General features: G+C 38.1%; 1 protein-coding gene across 8 annotated transcripts in view; it reads left to right on the top strand.

Annotated features, from left to right (window-relative positions):
* The window catches only part of ZNF521 (zinc finger protein 521), a 241,373-nt gene that overhangs the window by 120,067 nt on the left and 104,462 nt on the right, over positions 1-16,844 (top strand). The window lies entirely within an intron of this gene.

Below are 16,844 nucleotides of genomic sequence, written 5' to 3'. Positions count from 1 at the left end.
TCAGAACTGAGGGAGTTTCGATGTGTTTAACTCAGGAAAGGAGTTATTCCACATAAAATTATGAGGCTCGACAGCAGTAGTGTAAATTTTTAAGTGAGTAAAGTGCTGTTAGGCATGAGATAATGTAAAGAGATGACATTGCCAAGAACTATTTATGAAGAGCTTAATTTTTTTCACTCTGATAATTCTTGACCAATAATTACCAGCTTCTAATTATCTATTTTAGTTAGAAAGAAATCTCTATCACTATGGAGGTTGGCATTGCAACTAGCGCATAAATCCCCAAAGAGGCAAATGTGTTCCAAACAGCCACAAACAACTGTCTCATGAAACATAGTGAGCAAATTGCAAGCCGCTGGCTGTGCACAACAGAGCAGCACATTTACCATTGAGGACTGATCAGGCTGACAAAGAGAATGATAAAAGGGGGAAACAGCCACAATCTTTATAGGTTGCTGCTACTTTAGTTGATGGAATAGCAAGCCCCAGTGCCAGAGCAGGAGCAACCCCACCTCTGAAAAGCTGGGGAGCTGGGGGAAAGGATGGCACTTCTTTTTGCAATCCCCCTTTCAAATTTTCTGTGTAGGTCATTTTTGGGTACATAGACATTTTTTTTCTTCAGCCTTTTCAGTGTGAAGGATAACACATTCTGTGAAGTCAGTTGTGGTAAGGAAAAGAGCTTGTTTTTGAGGGGAGGATGTTGTGTAGTATTGAGCACGGTAGCATGGGTAGTATGAACAGGAGGTGGAAATAAAGGGAAAGAGAAAAAGCCACCAGGCACCGAAATTAGGAAGCAAATGGGAAAACAGGATGAAACAACCCTACAGCTGACAAGAATTCTAGTTTACACCAGTATATACTTCACTAAGCCCCGTTTAAAAAAAAATCCATGCCATAGCGGATGTAGTTTAAAAAGAAGAGTATATTAGAAAACTTATCTAATGTTAATTTCTCTGCCAAAAAAGAAACAAACAAACAAAAAAACACACAGCAGTGTTTTACAGAAACAAGTAGTATGTAACCACCAGAAGACAAAGGCACATTTTGGTGCAACTCATGATTTCTGATTTGTTCACTCACAGGAATATAAGTATGTCATATGTAGATATTTCCATGATTGTGTGTTATCTGGATAAGCATATTTGCATTATGCATGTATTAACTGCGTGCATAATATGTCTATACAAATAAGTCATTTTATTTGCCTCACATTTGTGTAGTGTATGTGTAGACAACATTACTGATGTCAAGACAAAGAAAACACCTTACAAACTTTCTGGAGCCCAGTAAAATTTTTGCTTGGTTGCAATAGCATGTAGCATTCATACAGTCTTTTATTTGTCTAATACCTTAGGTCACTTAAAACAAGATTTTCCTTTCCCACATGCAGAAATAATTAAAAACAAACAAAGAAACAAAAAAACAGTACAACTTGTTGCATTATGTTGATCTCAAGGAAGACATCAAAGAATGTTACATAGTGCTTTACAGGAAAACTGACATTGTGAAGCCTCTCTTGCAAGAAGTTTGGAGAAGAGGAATCCAAATATCCACATCTATGTACCAGAAGATAAAGGAGATGGCAACTTCTTTTGTCTATCCACTCTCACTAATTCTTCTGTAATTAGATATGGAAACTGTAAATTGAGTGCAAAAAGATGAATGGTACCTTCTTAGGATCAGAAAATCAGCAGGTTACTCTGAGAATCTCTCATTTGCAGGCAGAGCTGGCAAGTAGGGGTTCAAAAGTTAGATGTAACTTTGCCACCTTGTCTGCAAAAAACAGAGATGTAACTGAAATACTCAGGAAAAAGCAGCATTTGGTGTTAAATCTGAGAAAATGTAGGTTTATTTTGAGAGGAGCTGGGTTACAAAATAGATGAAATCTGTGCTGTTTCCTGCAAACAGAAAGCTACTCTCCTGTGAGCAATGCTGGCTTATTTGAAAGGCCCATAAAGGGTTTCTGCATGGACCATACAAAAGGGATACTTTCTCTTTAATAGCCATCTGTACAGGAGAGATGAGAAGTGGGCCAGGTCATCTCTCCTCAGCTGTCATGATATTAACGTAGGTAATGGAGCAAGCTCTGCGTTCTGCTGGGTGTTGTTTTTCATAGATGTTCATCGATTTACACAGATAATTCTATTTATTTCTTTGAGTTGGTCCAAGCGAACCAGGCAGAATAACAAACACCAAAGCATTTCAAATGACTTTATCTTTGTTGTTTTGTAATGTAACTTTTGTCTAAAAAATGGTGTCACACCTACTGTGCAGATGGCTGCATGATTTGTAAACCAGCCAAAACATTTAAACAAATGTGTGATCTGGGGATAGATTAAATAAAGGATAAAATGGAGTGTGGACCACAAATTCTAATAATCAGATGATTTTAAGTTGTGTGTAGTGTGGAGCGATGGTAGCAGTGATAGCAGGGAACGCTTGCCAATGACAGCAAGGTGCCTCACAGATCTCAGGATGGAGCCTGTGGCCTAGTAGGCCTCAGTTTGAGAGCGGCACATTTGCTGTACAGCTGGCAGCTCTGTATGGGGACATCAGATAAAACTTATGTAAAATGAAGTGTTATTGCTTAGTATGAAATTGTGCAGAGAGGGAATTTGCAGACAGTAACTGAAAACAGAATTCATGGTACCAATGAAGCAGACTGTAAATATGAAGAGGCTTTAATTATCTGCGCAATTTAACAAAAAATTCAAGATGTATTCAGAAATGGCAAAGGCAGCTGTAAACATGCTAGAGCAGCACTGTTCTCTGCGCTTAAAATTATGTCACCTATTTGGGCTCCAGGCTCCCTCTCTCCTTGTGCTTCTGGGGATGCAATTTCACCCACCGAGCAGTGCTGGCTGGAGACCACTCCTCCATTTCAAGGGTTAGAATCGGGAACAGCTGTTTCCTTTTGGTCACAGCTTTTAGGAAAGACTTTCCAGGCTTTTGCAATCACAAATGGTTAAGACAGGACACAATGGGCAAACAACTGTGAATCACCCCACTTTTCTGGGGGGGGGGGGGGGTGAGTATGGGGGTGTGGAGCTTGGACTCAAAAAATTCTAATGAAATAATGTTTCAGTATTAAATAATAACTATTGGAGCAGTGGCAATAATGAGTATGTGAACAGTAGCATTTGAAAATATCCACAATACAGACGAGTTTGTTTAATGAAGACGTGAAGCAAAGTGCGTCAAAGCTATATATGTATTTTTTTCCTACTGAAATTCCTGTTGCGTTAGAAAGGGATGCCACTGTGAGATAATGCCAGGCAGCCCGAAAGTTGTTCCTTTCCATCCCCCGAACTGCACGATTCTCCTCCTCGCTGGTGCTGTGATACACCGTGCATGTTAATACTTCCTCACCACGGGTGGAATTAATGCCGTTGTGTCAGCCTTCCCTTTTGTTCCTCGCTGCTGACCACTTGTCAGCAGGCTTTATCAGGAGCCAGAGCACATTCTTCAGGGCTGTGCTTAGCGGCCAGCACAGAGGGTAGCCAAACCAGACCTTTTCTGAATTGTCCTTATTCTTAGAGGAGAAGCCTCTGATTCTTCGACAGAGTATGCCCCTCTGTTTCTCCCCACTTTGTAAGTGCAGGAAGCAAAACAAAAGAAGCCAATATGGAGAGTGGGTGTCAGACTTGAGCTGCTCATATTGTTGCATTTGGTGAGCTGACGGGGTTTCGTAGGTCACCTTTAGAATTATGCCTATGACAGCAGTAGCTACCTGCCAAGATTGCAAGGTATCTCACAGCTCTCAGGATGGAGCCTGTGGCCTGGTAGGCCGCCGTTGGAGGGGTACACATTTGCTGTACAGCTGGCAGCACTGTATGGGGCAGCAGTGTGGGCTGTTAGGGAGCTGGAAAGGAGACAAGCATGAAATTTCTTCTAACCCCAACTCTGTTTTTCTGTACTGTTGGCTGCTTCTCAGTTCCTTGACAAAAAAACCAATCAGGCACCCTTTAATCCGCCTGTGATTACCAGTGGTATAAAAAGAGAAGCATAATGAGGAAAAATGCCTCGTTTTGTTGCCTTCAAAAGCCAACAAATTGGAGTTAACTTGACAGGAAGTGGCTTAATAATTAGATTATTTATTTATTCCTGACACATATCCCCCTGTTACTAGTCTCAGGAGATCCTGTAGATGGTACGATTTTCAAGCTGCCATTACTTCGCTGTCTTCTGTGAACAAAGAAGCTACTGTCTATCAGTCAATTAAATGCACTCTTTAAGCAGAGGCTGAGAAGTCCTCAATGGATAGAGCCCTGGGACATTGTGGCTGATGATTCCTTTCTCTGTACTGTACATCACACTCTCAACTACAGTCCCCACAGAGATGGAATAAAGTCATGCATTAAAATATCACTTGTTGATTTGTTTGCTAATGAAGAGCCATTGAAATGTTTGTGTATTTCTGTGGCAAAATTGTTGATAAAAGGACTACTTGCTTGCATATCTTACTTCATCTTCCGTAAGCACTTATTTAAGACTTACTAAAATTAAAGTCAACAAATTAAGGAAAAAACAGAGAGATGGATAATATTGGTTTACTTGCAATTCACATGAATGTAAATAACACTGAGGACAGTGAGAGGAGAGAAAGGGGAATAATAGCATTTCAACCATGTTGGATATAATTTTCTTCCTTAGTAACAATAGAGATCCCTGTATTTTTCTGGTATGGTAGTGGGGATGCATTTCAAATAATGAAAATGCTGGAGTGTCCATTTAAAAATTAACCTTGGTTTTCTAAGTATGTTATATAAAGAAAACAACAGGACATTTGAGAAGTTTTTTTCCTTTTTTCTTTTTTATTTCTTTTTTTTTTTTTTCTTTTTCTTTTTTCTTGTGGATATTAAATAAGCCCTGTTAACAAAAACTTCCAGTATTGTGCATTATTTTCCCTAGCTGGGAAAAGGGCAACCATGTCAAGCTAGTTAGTAAGGCTGGTTAGGGATGTATGCTTAATGCAAAATCAGCAAAGTCATCTGAAGCTGGGGCTTCTGAGATTAACAGCACTACTTTCCTCACTCCAATTGCCCTGCCGGACTTCTTAACAGGATTTTATACTCTTGGTATATCTGCCCTCCTGCCATTCATCTTCTACCCTCCGAGAGCCTGAGTCAGCAGAGTAGACTTGTGGAGACCACATTTTGGGCCAGGGTGGGAAGAGGGAGTGTCATGTTAAGGTTTATTTTAACAAAGTTGGTATACGTACATACCTGTCTCCGCACTGAAGATCATTAATTGGCAATATCTATCTGGATTTGGTGCAAGTCTTTTGCTGCTTGTCTTACTGAGCTACATTTGCTCTGAAGAAATATAGATTGTGCTATAGTAGTTCTCCAGTGAACTAGCTCTGTTCTGAATTTACCCTCTATATGACCATTTTTACCTGCAAATAGAGACTGTAAGTGCTATAATATATGGTTATTTTCTCAACCTTATAAAGAAAGTCACTCATACCAGGATTATTGTTTTCAATGAACTTAACAACAAGCTATAGGGAATTAATTCAAGCCAGCCTCAAATTGGAGTGTTTCTTATTCCTATCCTGTTATTCCAACTCATTTTATTAGAAAAAGCTTAGATACTCAGAGGTGTTCTATAATAGAAAATGAATTTGAAACCCATTCATTAATTGGTGATTAATACATTTCAGGATTAGTTTAAGCAAGGCCCTACCTCCTGCCCAGTCAAGTATGTTCTGGTTAATATCCAATTATCTGCACCTTCGTACTTATTATGTCTTAATATTTCGGATATGATAACCAGAAACTTGAGAGTAATGCTAATGAGGAGCATAGAACAAAAATTAACCAGTGACACACTCAATGATCCTTACTGAGAAAAGTAACTCCTTCTGTCTCTGCTATATAGAGGTAGAGCTATCAACGCGCTTTCATTAAGTAGTACTTTTAATCCTGTTTTTATGGGAAGTTAGAATAATATTTAGGCAAATATCCTTATGCCTCATAGACTGTGCATGATGAGATTTTCCTTCATGCTCTTTCTTGTATGCAGAATTACTTGCTTTAGGTCGAGCCACTGAAAAATCCATAATAAAGTGAAATGGTGGTACCTATTCAAAATGCAAGTTGTTCTGTGATTCAGTGCAACCTCTTCTTATTTACATGGCTGTATGCATTTGTGTAGAAGCTGAATGGCCGATTTATCATATTACAGCCTTCAGACTGTAAGATACCTGCTTGAGCAAACAACAAATCAGGTACAAATGTCTGTGAAAGAAGAACACAATCTGATGTAATTATTACCAAATCAAGATTTTCTCTGCATAGGAATGTCAAGGTTTTAAAGTTTGTCTCAGGATTTTTGCCTGTGAAAAATTATGATATACCCACTTAGTGAAACATGTAGGTAAAACCATAAGAGCAGCGTGTTAGGGGGCTAGAACTGAGTAATTCTGTCGTGTGGCCTTAAATAAATGTAATTACATAGGCAAATTCAGTGCATAGGTAGAAAGGAAGAAGAAACTTCCCTTTTCATGGATTTATTTTTCTTAGCTAAACCTCTCTGTGAATACTTTGTGTGATTCAGGGCATAAGGAGAAACCCCAAAGGAAATGAAGCGCTGGGTAGAGTGAAGGAGATCTGCTCAAAGGTGCAAAGCCACATAACACATTATTTTTATTACATGAATATAATCCAATATATGTGGTACTTATCCAAAAGACTTTACAGAACGTGCTATTCATAGCTTGCTGGACAAAGCTTGTTTCAAAACACTGCCTCATTCATTGTATTTATACTGAAAGGTATGTCTTGTGTTTGGGTTAGACTGAATGATAAAAGGGACAGTATATTTGTCTAACCAAAAGCGATCATAAAACACATGTACAGTGGCCAGAGTTAAGGATTTGCCTGTAACATCCTGTTTTGCTTTTCTTTTTTCAGTGCTTGGCCACACAGTTTCAAACTTCTCTCACACACCACTTTATTAGAGGGCTGTAGTTCAGGACCTCAGCAGTATATTCTTAATATCTAGCTGTTTGGCTAGGTATACTTTCTCCTAACCTTCTTGCAGGCAACCTTCACAATGAACCCACTGTGCCTCTAGCTTCATTGCTTTTCACGGCACACGTATGTGAGTGCCAAGACATTAGATAACTGTGCAAAAAAATCCCTCAGAATCCCCAGATGATATTCTTTCTGAGCTCTGTGTAATTCATGGAACAACTTGGGAGATGTTTATATTTACTAGGTAGTTAAATTAATCATTCAAAAGTAACACAGCCTTCCATTTGCTTAGAAGTTTGGTTAAAAAGCCTAACCCAAATATCACTTAATGCAAAGTGTGATTTGCAAACTGTCATAACATGATCAAATCAAAACCAATTTTCACCAGAACAGTTAAATAGTCTTCTCTTCACTTGAGTGACATTTCCCTGCCAAATCTGAACTTTTAACCCACATTTCTCCTTGTTTGATGTTATTCTTCAAGTCAGACTTAATGGGGATGGTATTTTTAACCCTTTTTGTTTTTTCTTTTACTAAAATATAATTTAACAAAGATATGGCTAAATTGAACACAAAATGAAGATAAAATGTAATAAGTGAAAAATGAAATAAATACCTTTGGGCAGAGAGCTTGCCTAGAAAACTTAATCTTAGGGTAACATCTTAATGATGTATTTTTTACCTGCTGCTATATTTGCACCAATGATGGAGTGTGCCTCGCAGTACAGACTCAAATTGTACCGTCAGGAAAAATCCTTCATGGTGGTTCATGGGAATAAATTAGGCAACAGAAAATAGCATTGTAATTTCTATAACATGTCATGTAGGATATTGTATTTTACTTCAACTGCCGCTTTTGTGCTGCATGTGCATCTCTTTCAACCCTAGTGATGGGTTCTCCTGGCCACCCTTTCAGTGAGCTGATTTTCCTTGTCTCTTTCAGCCTAAAGATTCAGTAGAGGTTCTCTTCTCTGACACAAAAAGCTCTCTCAACACACTCATGCTGCCTTTTTTTCTTAAATGTACACTTCCCATTCATCTCTTTAAATAGCAGATTTGTAAGACTCTTTGACTCCAAACTCTCCTGTTCAGCTACCTCCCATAAAATACAGCTAACTTTGTCAAGACTTTACACACCCCTCTCTCTTTCCCCTTTTTCTTCATGATATTGTTGTGATATCTTCCCTCTTTAATTGGGAGAAGAGGACTGGTGGTGGTGCTCCTTCTCCTGTTTTCAAAGTCTTTGCTTGACAGGCCACAAAGGCAGTTTTTGGTTCATAATGTCAAAACTGGGATCTGAAGGGATGTGACTGTGGTGGTTCCAGCTTTCCTAATGACTTCTTCAGTAGCCTGGAACAAGACACTGAAATTTGGAACGGAGATGATACTTGTCTAAGTAGATGTTTCAAGACAAATTAACATATGATGAGAAAGAAAAGTACTTTTAAAACTGTTTAATTATTTGTATTTTTTATTATCTCTTTGAGAATTCCGCAGCCTTTCTCAGACCTCACAATTGTTATTTGTGTTTTCCATCCATTTCAAGGTCTCATTTTGTAAAAAAACAAACAAACCAGCTCCTCCCTTTTTGGTATATCATCACCTCTCACAGGTTCAGCTGATTTCTGATATCTCTTCTGATATATCAGTTCAGCTGATTTCTATTCTTGACATCTCCATCTCCACACTAGAGTTGTCCTGCATTGCTTCTCTAGTCAGAACCAGATAACAATCAGAAAGCTAACAGAAATTGTAATGGTTTTCATGAGCCTAGAATACTTATTCCTCTTCAGTATTTGTCCCTTGTCATCGCAATTCTGAACATTGTTTCAAAGTCCATCTATTCAGCAGGTCTTGTACCCTGCAAAAATCTCTTCTTCAATTTCTATGTCATTAGCTGTTGTATGAATAAATGTCTTTTCTCCCTTATCTAAACCACTCCCATTTCTCTGTCTTCCTTGATTATTGTTTTAATTGATAACCGATTATTGCTGCCCTTTGTGAAGAATTTCTAGATTCACCCTATAAAACATATTGGAAGATTTTAGTTTCAGCTGCTTATTGTGGATTTAGCTGAATCTTGTACCAGCAATGCATTTGTGCACCTTCAGGAGTGTTTCCATTTCTTAGTATTCTTTGCTAAAACTACCTTCTTTGTCTTCTATGGTCTTGATTCAGTACCAGCTGTAGCTGGCACCACAGATCTTGTAGCTTTAAATAGTATGCCTTAATATTGCCCCCTTTGTATGCTGTATTGTAATGAAGCAACATCAGTAAATTGCAGTGAAGGGTGATTGTTGCATGGGGATGACTACTACACCTTGGGGTACATTTGCACCAGATTATTTTTTTATTGTAGTTATTACATCCTATCTTCTTTATTCTCTTGATACCAAACTTGCTGTTGGACATCCACGCAGCACAGGGGATCTTTAGGAACAGTGTGGACATCAACTTGTCTCTTAGGTATGCACCAATGACTGTTCAGTTCCAAGCTCTGGTATCCTTGGTGGCTTTGCAATACTTGAGCAATGCCAGTTTGATCTGGTTACTCAACCTAAAATGTTCTTCATCATTTGTTCTTTAAAATATTAGATTGTTGATGATAAAAGTGACAGACGTTTCTTGCTACCCATTCTCACACAGGAGCAATAGTAGGTTTATAACAAGTGCAGCACGCTTTTTCCCTTCTTGCTATTCCCCATACATTTTATAATACAGAAGAGTGCAAAAAACGATTTTGCTCTAGCCATTTCCTTTCGTTTGGGGCACTGTGTTCCCATTCAAAAGAAGAATTATAGCAGTAGTGTCAGTTTATCATCCAGTGCCACGATCTCAAGAAACCTTCTGCAAAATTCAGTTTCACACAAGTAATAAAGATTATTACCGTTGTAAAGGTACGAATATTTCATTAAATACATTTTCTTTTCAAAAATCTTTCCAGCTTAGGGTGTCTAAATACAAGTTTCGGCAAGGTAATATTTCAGCTTTCAGCCTTAGTCATGCAAGAAGCAATATTCAGTCATGAAGGCAACTTTGAACTGCTTTTCATACAATAAAACTGAAGATTTCATACATGTGAAAGCCAAAAAGTTGTCCTGCATTCTACAACAGTGGGGCAGCTAAGGAGAGCATAATTACCATGATTACTAGTTACAGAATCATTGCCCATTCCCAAATACCCTTTGTAATGAAAAGATCTGATTCTGAGAATATCTAACTGTGCACGTGGTTTTGTTCACACAAGTAGATTTCACAGGCTTTGTTTTATACATGAATAAGGCTACATATGTTCTTAAGCGTTTGTAAGACTGTCACCTGAATTGCGGTTTTGGGTGTCATTTTAGCAACACGTTCTAAATAAGGAAAATAAAAATATGTCTTCTGTAATGAAGTCTTCATCCCATAAAAACATCTTCCCCCCCCCCCCCCAAGTGATACCAAATGCAAATTTTCAGCTGTAATTTGGATTTTTTCCATCTTTGTGAAGATGAAACACTTTTTTCATTGTGAGGCACCTTTTTCATTTTTTTCTTTAGCTTAGTACGGTGGCTGTGTAGCATTGCAATTCAAATCAGGAATTGGAACTGACGCACCTTGAATTGAACTATCAATTCTTTTAAAACCGACGCCGGTCCCACAGTATTCAGTCATGCAAACATCCGATTATGGGACAGAGAGCATTGATTTTGAGCTGTCATTCCTAGCACACACACTGCAGAATTGAAATGTAGACCTTAATCCACCCTTTAATACAATTAATTTTTAATGTGCAGTAATACTAATTGAAATAGCCTGAATTTAGTAAGTCACCACAAGACATTTTCAAAAGCAGAAGTCTCCACTGAGAGCTGGAAGGACAGATAATCATTGTTACAGTGTTTACAGAATAAATGCACACTCTGCAGGCAATTCCACGCCAAGAGATTTTTTTTTGTTAGCTTATATTAGTATATTTCATTGTGCATTTAAATTTGTTTTCGGTGATTCATACTGAAATGCATCTGTTGCTGTGAACAAAGTTACTACAGTTTCATTTAAATGGAAGTGGTCTTTTTTTCTTAATAGAATATTTTCAGTCCTATGTCTGTATTTTTACAGACTGTCCGTGTATTATCTAGTTGTCAAGTACATTTCAGCATGCACAGAAACATACTCAATTTTTGCGCCTGTAAAATGGTCAGCCATGCAGTTTCTGTGTATGAGAAAGCAAAGCTGTATGTTCAGTACCTGACTCTTTTTTCTCCCCTAGGTTTGCCTTTCATATAAGCAATAGATCTTGTGCCTGCCTGATTTCACCACGTCACTTTTAATTTTCAGATGTGATCTTTCCAGGTGTTTTAGTGGGGAGGATAGAAAGGGAGTTCTAACTGAAGAGGAATATATGTTACACAATTAACCAAGGAGGCATTTAATCATTTTTATAACAGCACGATGCCATTGCTACGTTTATCTGATAAGAAGAAATACTTTTAAGCATGCATCAGTTCTGATGAATGGGCTTGTACAGTGTTCAAAGTGAGCACCAATGTTAAGTGGAAAAAAAAAATGGCATGCACTCTATATCATCCTCTCATGGCTTTGACATTACAGTATTTAATAAGCCAATAGTGCTGTTAAATATTTAGCAAAGGTTCCCTCAAAACCTTGCCGCAGATTCAAATGGGATTTTGAGGCATTTTGCTGCACATCATAACTAAAATTGTGCTTTAGTTCTTGAAAAGGTTGTAACGTGGCATATTTCCTAAATGAGGTGCAGGACAACATGGCATAAATACATCCAGCAGATTTCACACCCACAGAAAGCCAGAATTGATTCCCATTTTTCGGATTAAGGGTTCAAACTGACTCCCATTTTGTCGCTGATAGAAGAAAGCTGTACTGAGTTTAGTTGCACAGAATATTAAAACAGTATTACAGCATTTAGCAAAAACCCTGCAACTCACAGTGTGATATTTTTAAAGGCTCCTTACCAGCTTTTTGTTTGTAACAACGAACATTTTCTGAGATGGGGGTGATAGAAAAGCAAAGATCAAGTTGTTACCCTCTTCTGAGCCTGACAGTACATCACTAGGTAACGCTTTTAGGTTCTGTAGTATGCAAAATAGAGATTTAATAACATAGTTGCTGTGTGATGTTGTTAATCAAACAATAATAAATCATTAGAAACCCTGTCTTCTTTGACAAATGTCTGCATGTTTCAGATCCTTGTTGTATGCTAATTAATCCTCAGTAAGTGCTTGTATAATAATTAAATGCCCTGCACTTAAAATACAGCCAAGCCCATTTATACTGTTTAAAGAAGTGTATCTCACGTTATCTTTGGAAGGAATTAAGGTCCAGGATATGATGAGATGGGTATTCTGCTTTGGGGATGGCTTGCAGATTTTAGGTTCCTTGCATATGTGCACACTTTTCCCCTGGCTCATGTTTGTGAGAATAGGATACAAAGGTTGGGCGAGCCTGTCTGACTATTAATGGATAGGTCTGATGCTGCTGCCCGGATCAGCATGGTACTGCCCCATGCAGAGGCAGCACAAAGGGTCTGCAGTCTTTGGCTGCAGCGACAGGTAAGGAACAGCTTTGCAGGTGCTCGGCTGCTCTGCTGTTTCCTGGGGATATCTCCAGTGCCCCTACTCATTGCTTAGTCCGTGAGCTGTCTGCAAGATTTTGGGCTCACTGAAGAACTATTTCTTTCAGCTTCTCCTATAAAAAATACTATCTATCTGTGATGGGTATAAGTCGCATGCTTAGTGTTGCTCGTTTAACCCAGGAATATGGAAAACAGTGTTTTCCTGCAAATTTTATTTTCATTTTAGTTTATGAATATATGTATTCTAATTTCAGTTCATATCACCAGCTAATACCTGCATTTCTTTGTAAGTAAATAATTGACTTTCAAAGAAATATCCATGTAGTTTGTAGGAATTATTTCAGTCCTGTTTAGAATGTTGGATTTATTTTGCATAGGAAATTGTATTTGTATGTGTAGCATACTTGTATAAATAAATTTTAAAAATAGACTATTAATTGAACGTATGTGCGTGAATGTATGGAAAGGCCTATATAGCTATATAGGGTAGACATATTTAATATGCATAGCTTGATGTATGTTGACCTCAGGTTACGAGAGTAGAAAATCCCATTTTCCAGCTTGTTTCAAATGTAGTAAAAATGCTGCTTCAGTTGCTTTATGCTACTCACATTGGGAAAGGTGCTTATACTGTGATAATTATCATCAAGGAATATTAATGCGTTCAGCATTTGTAACCCAAAAACTCATTATAGCTTAAGCTGTGCATCATCTGTGAAGAGAGAACTTTGCCAGAATTCGCTCTTCACAGGGGTTGCCTCCTGCTTGTGATGGAGTGGTCAGAGTATTGTAAGAGGTCACATAGGCTATTTTTGAAAGCTGAAGTTTTGCAATTTTTGATTCACTACCTTCTGTCTAAATAGCTTAGCATTCTTCTCCCCCCCACCAAATTTGCCTTTTCTAATTGAATGCCTGGTGAAGTGCATAAAGCTAAAAGATTGCATCTCATTATGTGCAAGAGGCTAAAGGTGTAGACATAAATATTGCACGCCAAGGTCATGGAAATTTCAGAGGCTGTTCTTCCATTGGCATACATGGGATTTGCGCAACCACCACTACCATTCGTGCTAATGGGACCTAGCCATTCTGGTCCTGCCATCTTAGATACTAATCTGGGTTATTACTTCTGTCAAGCTGTTGATGCTTTGCAAGCTACTTCCACCTGAGTTCAATATTTGTGTATTCAGAGTAGGGCCATATTTTGTTTTCATAATAGTATTTCAGTGTGAAAGGGTTTAACGCTTTTACTCTTCTGTTGTCTTCTATTTTCCTGAACCCCCAGTTAAACAACCTTCATGTTTCCAAAATATCTTTCGACAGCTTATTGAACACATCAGGGCCCAGTTCTTTCCTTTCCCCTATAAGGGGACTTTTGTTTCCTTTCGTAATACATCTTGTCATAAAAGTCTGTATGGACTGTACATTACGGTACCAATAGATATGCTAGAATAGTTACAGAATAAGGTGACCACAAGATCTAAAAATAAATAAATTTCCACAGCCAAGACAGAGAATTTCTTTTTTGTTGAACTGTAATTGAAATCTTCTTTCCTAATAAGTACCCTTTTCAGATGAATGTCATGCTTCCACCCTTAGTAATAAAGACCACTGCAGAACCAAAACTGTGTTGTTCAGTACTGCTTTTGCTAGAATTTTTAATATGGGCAGGTTTTATTATTTCTCCTCCCCAATACTGACAGAATGTTTATCATTTCTCACTCCTAACATTGCCCTATGTTGCACGTTGTAGTTTCCTTTGTGTTAGGCAGAGCAGACCGGATTTTGTGGGTTGCTTTGTTTCTGAGGTCAAGATGTGAACCTGGCCTTGCTCATGGGAGGACTAGAAAAATCTATTTCATAACTTTCTGCAGGCCTCAAAGAAGGCTAAGAAGAAAAAGACAAAACCCACAGGCTTAGTTTAGACTGGGGTGAAGAGTTGGATTCATCAATAGGAAAGCTTGCAGCTGATCAGCTTTTCTTGTCATAAAGAGTCCCTGCTGTCAGTGTATGCACCGCTGATATGACAGTGCTTTGGGGAGGCCTGTAAATCTTTTAAACACCAAACATTTTTCCAGAAATACCTGAACTAATAATACAGGAAAATTTGCTGAAGTAAGAAATTACTTGCCAGTTAAGTCACTAAAATGAAGGGCTTGGATGATAAGTAAACACAGCTCTCGTTAGTGGAGTGTGGGCATTATGGGCTTGCCCAGTTCATTGATGGGGCATGACTTTGGTTTGTGCAGTAGAGTGCTAATGCATCATAATGAATGGCTGTCTTGAACCAGAGAGATATTCTCAGCAGGTGAGAACACTGCTGATGGGAAATAATATGGTACCATATCTGCTGTGTGGATGTAAACTTAATAATCTCTATGAATTTTGAGTAACTCATAACCCTGCTTCCCTTCCAAAGAAACATTATGAAAAGATTGCTTCCAAATCCTTCAGATATTCACTGTACTTGTGATAGATGCCTTAGTCTTTACCTTGAGGCATTGGAAATGAATGTGTGTTCTTTACCAGAGATAAGGATGTAGACTTTTAGAAGGAGCAAATTGTGTTTTCATGTTTAAGTTCACCGCTTGCACTTGATGTAGTGAAAGCCAAATGTGAAGAATTGCTTTTCAACATTATTTCTCTGTCTTCTGTATCTCAGGACCTCTGAATTATTATGCTAAAATGTTCTATTACATATAATAAAGAAATACTGGAAATCTGGAAATATAGCAAGATTGCCTGCATCGATTTGGCTGTACGCGGATTCCTCTAGCTACGTCTTAAATCACAAAAAGGGTCATCTTTGTGCAGCATAATAACATTGCTGAAAAGACTAAACAATCAGCATTTGCTGAGGGTATTACAAATGAAACCATTATCCAATTTTAACAGCTCCTCCTTTTAATCAAAAGGGAAAGTGGGACACTGATTCTTATCCCATTTACACCAACTCAGCTGTAAGGTCTTCAGCGAGCCACAGAGTAAGTGCTTACAAGAAAGCAAGTGAAATCATACTTAGGTTCAGATTTTGTTTCAAGAAATGCAAAATTTACTTTATCCTCCTTTCACTCTTTATTATTGCTTGTATCTATTTGTCACAGTTCATGTTCAAGTAATCTGAAATGTGGGGAGTGAGCATGGAGGCAGCATCTCCTTTTCAACCAGACCCAGAAAATACTTTCATAATTTTTAAATTCATCTGGTTTGTATTTCATACACGGGGTTTTTTTTATTTTATTATTATTATTATTTTTATGAACATTTGAAATCTTAATACTACCTCATTTTTTTTTAAAACAGTAGTGCAATGCTTTTACTTACTTATAAAAACAAGAATAAGAGCCATGTTCACCTGTATGGTTTATTTTACACAGATCTAAAAGCTTGGCAATTTATGGTAAGTGTAAACTCAAAACAGAGCAGATTAGATATTGTAGCATGATGTTCAAAAGAGAGCTATTGGAATGGTAGAATTCTTGGCTTGGCTCCCTCTTCAGATGTAATTGCTGCTTCATTAGGTCTTGGAAGAGTTTCCTATGGTTAAATTTAATCAAATGGTTTAGAATGGCAAGCTCGTACACTCAAAATTCCAATGCCGTTCAGAATTTTTAACAAGATTTCCCTCAAATCTCTTTTAAACAAATATTGTTTAACACCAACTGTAGATTCTGAAGTAATTCTTAGTAACTCACCATAATGAATAAAGTCTGATTTAGAATAGTCTGCGCAGGACTTGGATGCTAAAGAGGAGTCATCTGTTGTAGCTAAAACCTGCTTGCCAGTAGCCTGTGCAATTAAGTAGCAAGACTCTGGTGCTCTTTTAGCTGTATTAGGGGGCAGCTCTGTGTTTTTTTCCTGAGTATCTTCTACTCTTGTAGCTATATTCTAATTCACTGTGTTTTAATTAGCTTGGCTTGCTCTGCTAGCTATTTCAGTTGATGTGGTTATCTTGAAGACTTCTTCACATGCTTGAGTCGCAGCGAACTGCAGCCTTCCAGATACATCCAAGGGGTGGGTGGGAGAGGTTGGCATGAGAGATCAGTGAGAAATGTCAAAAAAAATAAATGGCTTGCAGTAAAAAGAAACAGAGCCAGCAGTGTGTGCAGGCCACCCTCCTCTTTCCAAAGAAGCTGCTGAAAATACTGAAAGTGTGAAAGAGCCATACGTGAAGTACAGGTGCAGCACAAGTTTATTCCTAAACATATGATAAGGAAAACGTAATTTTTTTGCTGGAGCTTTGGTAGGAAGGAAGGAAGAAAGGAAAGAACAGA

Source organism: Coturnix japonica, chromosome 2 (assembly GCF_001577835.2).
Source record: "Coturnix japonica isolate 7356 chromosome 2, Coturnix japonica 2.1, whole genome shotgun sequence".
In the NCBI taxonomy this organism is placed as follows: Eukaryota; Metazoa; Chordata; class Aves; order Galliformes; family Phasianidae; genus Coturnix; species Coturnix japonica.
The sequence above is the reverse complement of the archived record's forward strand: the minus strand, read 5'-3'. Positions and strand labels throughout refer to the sequence as shown.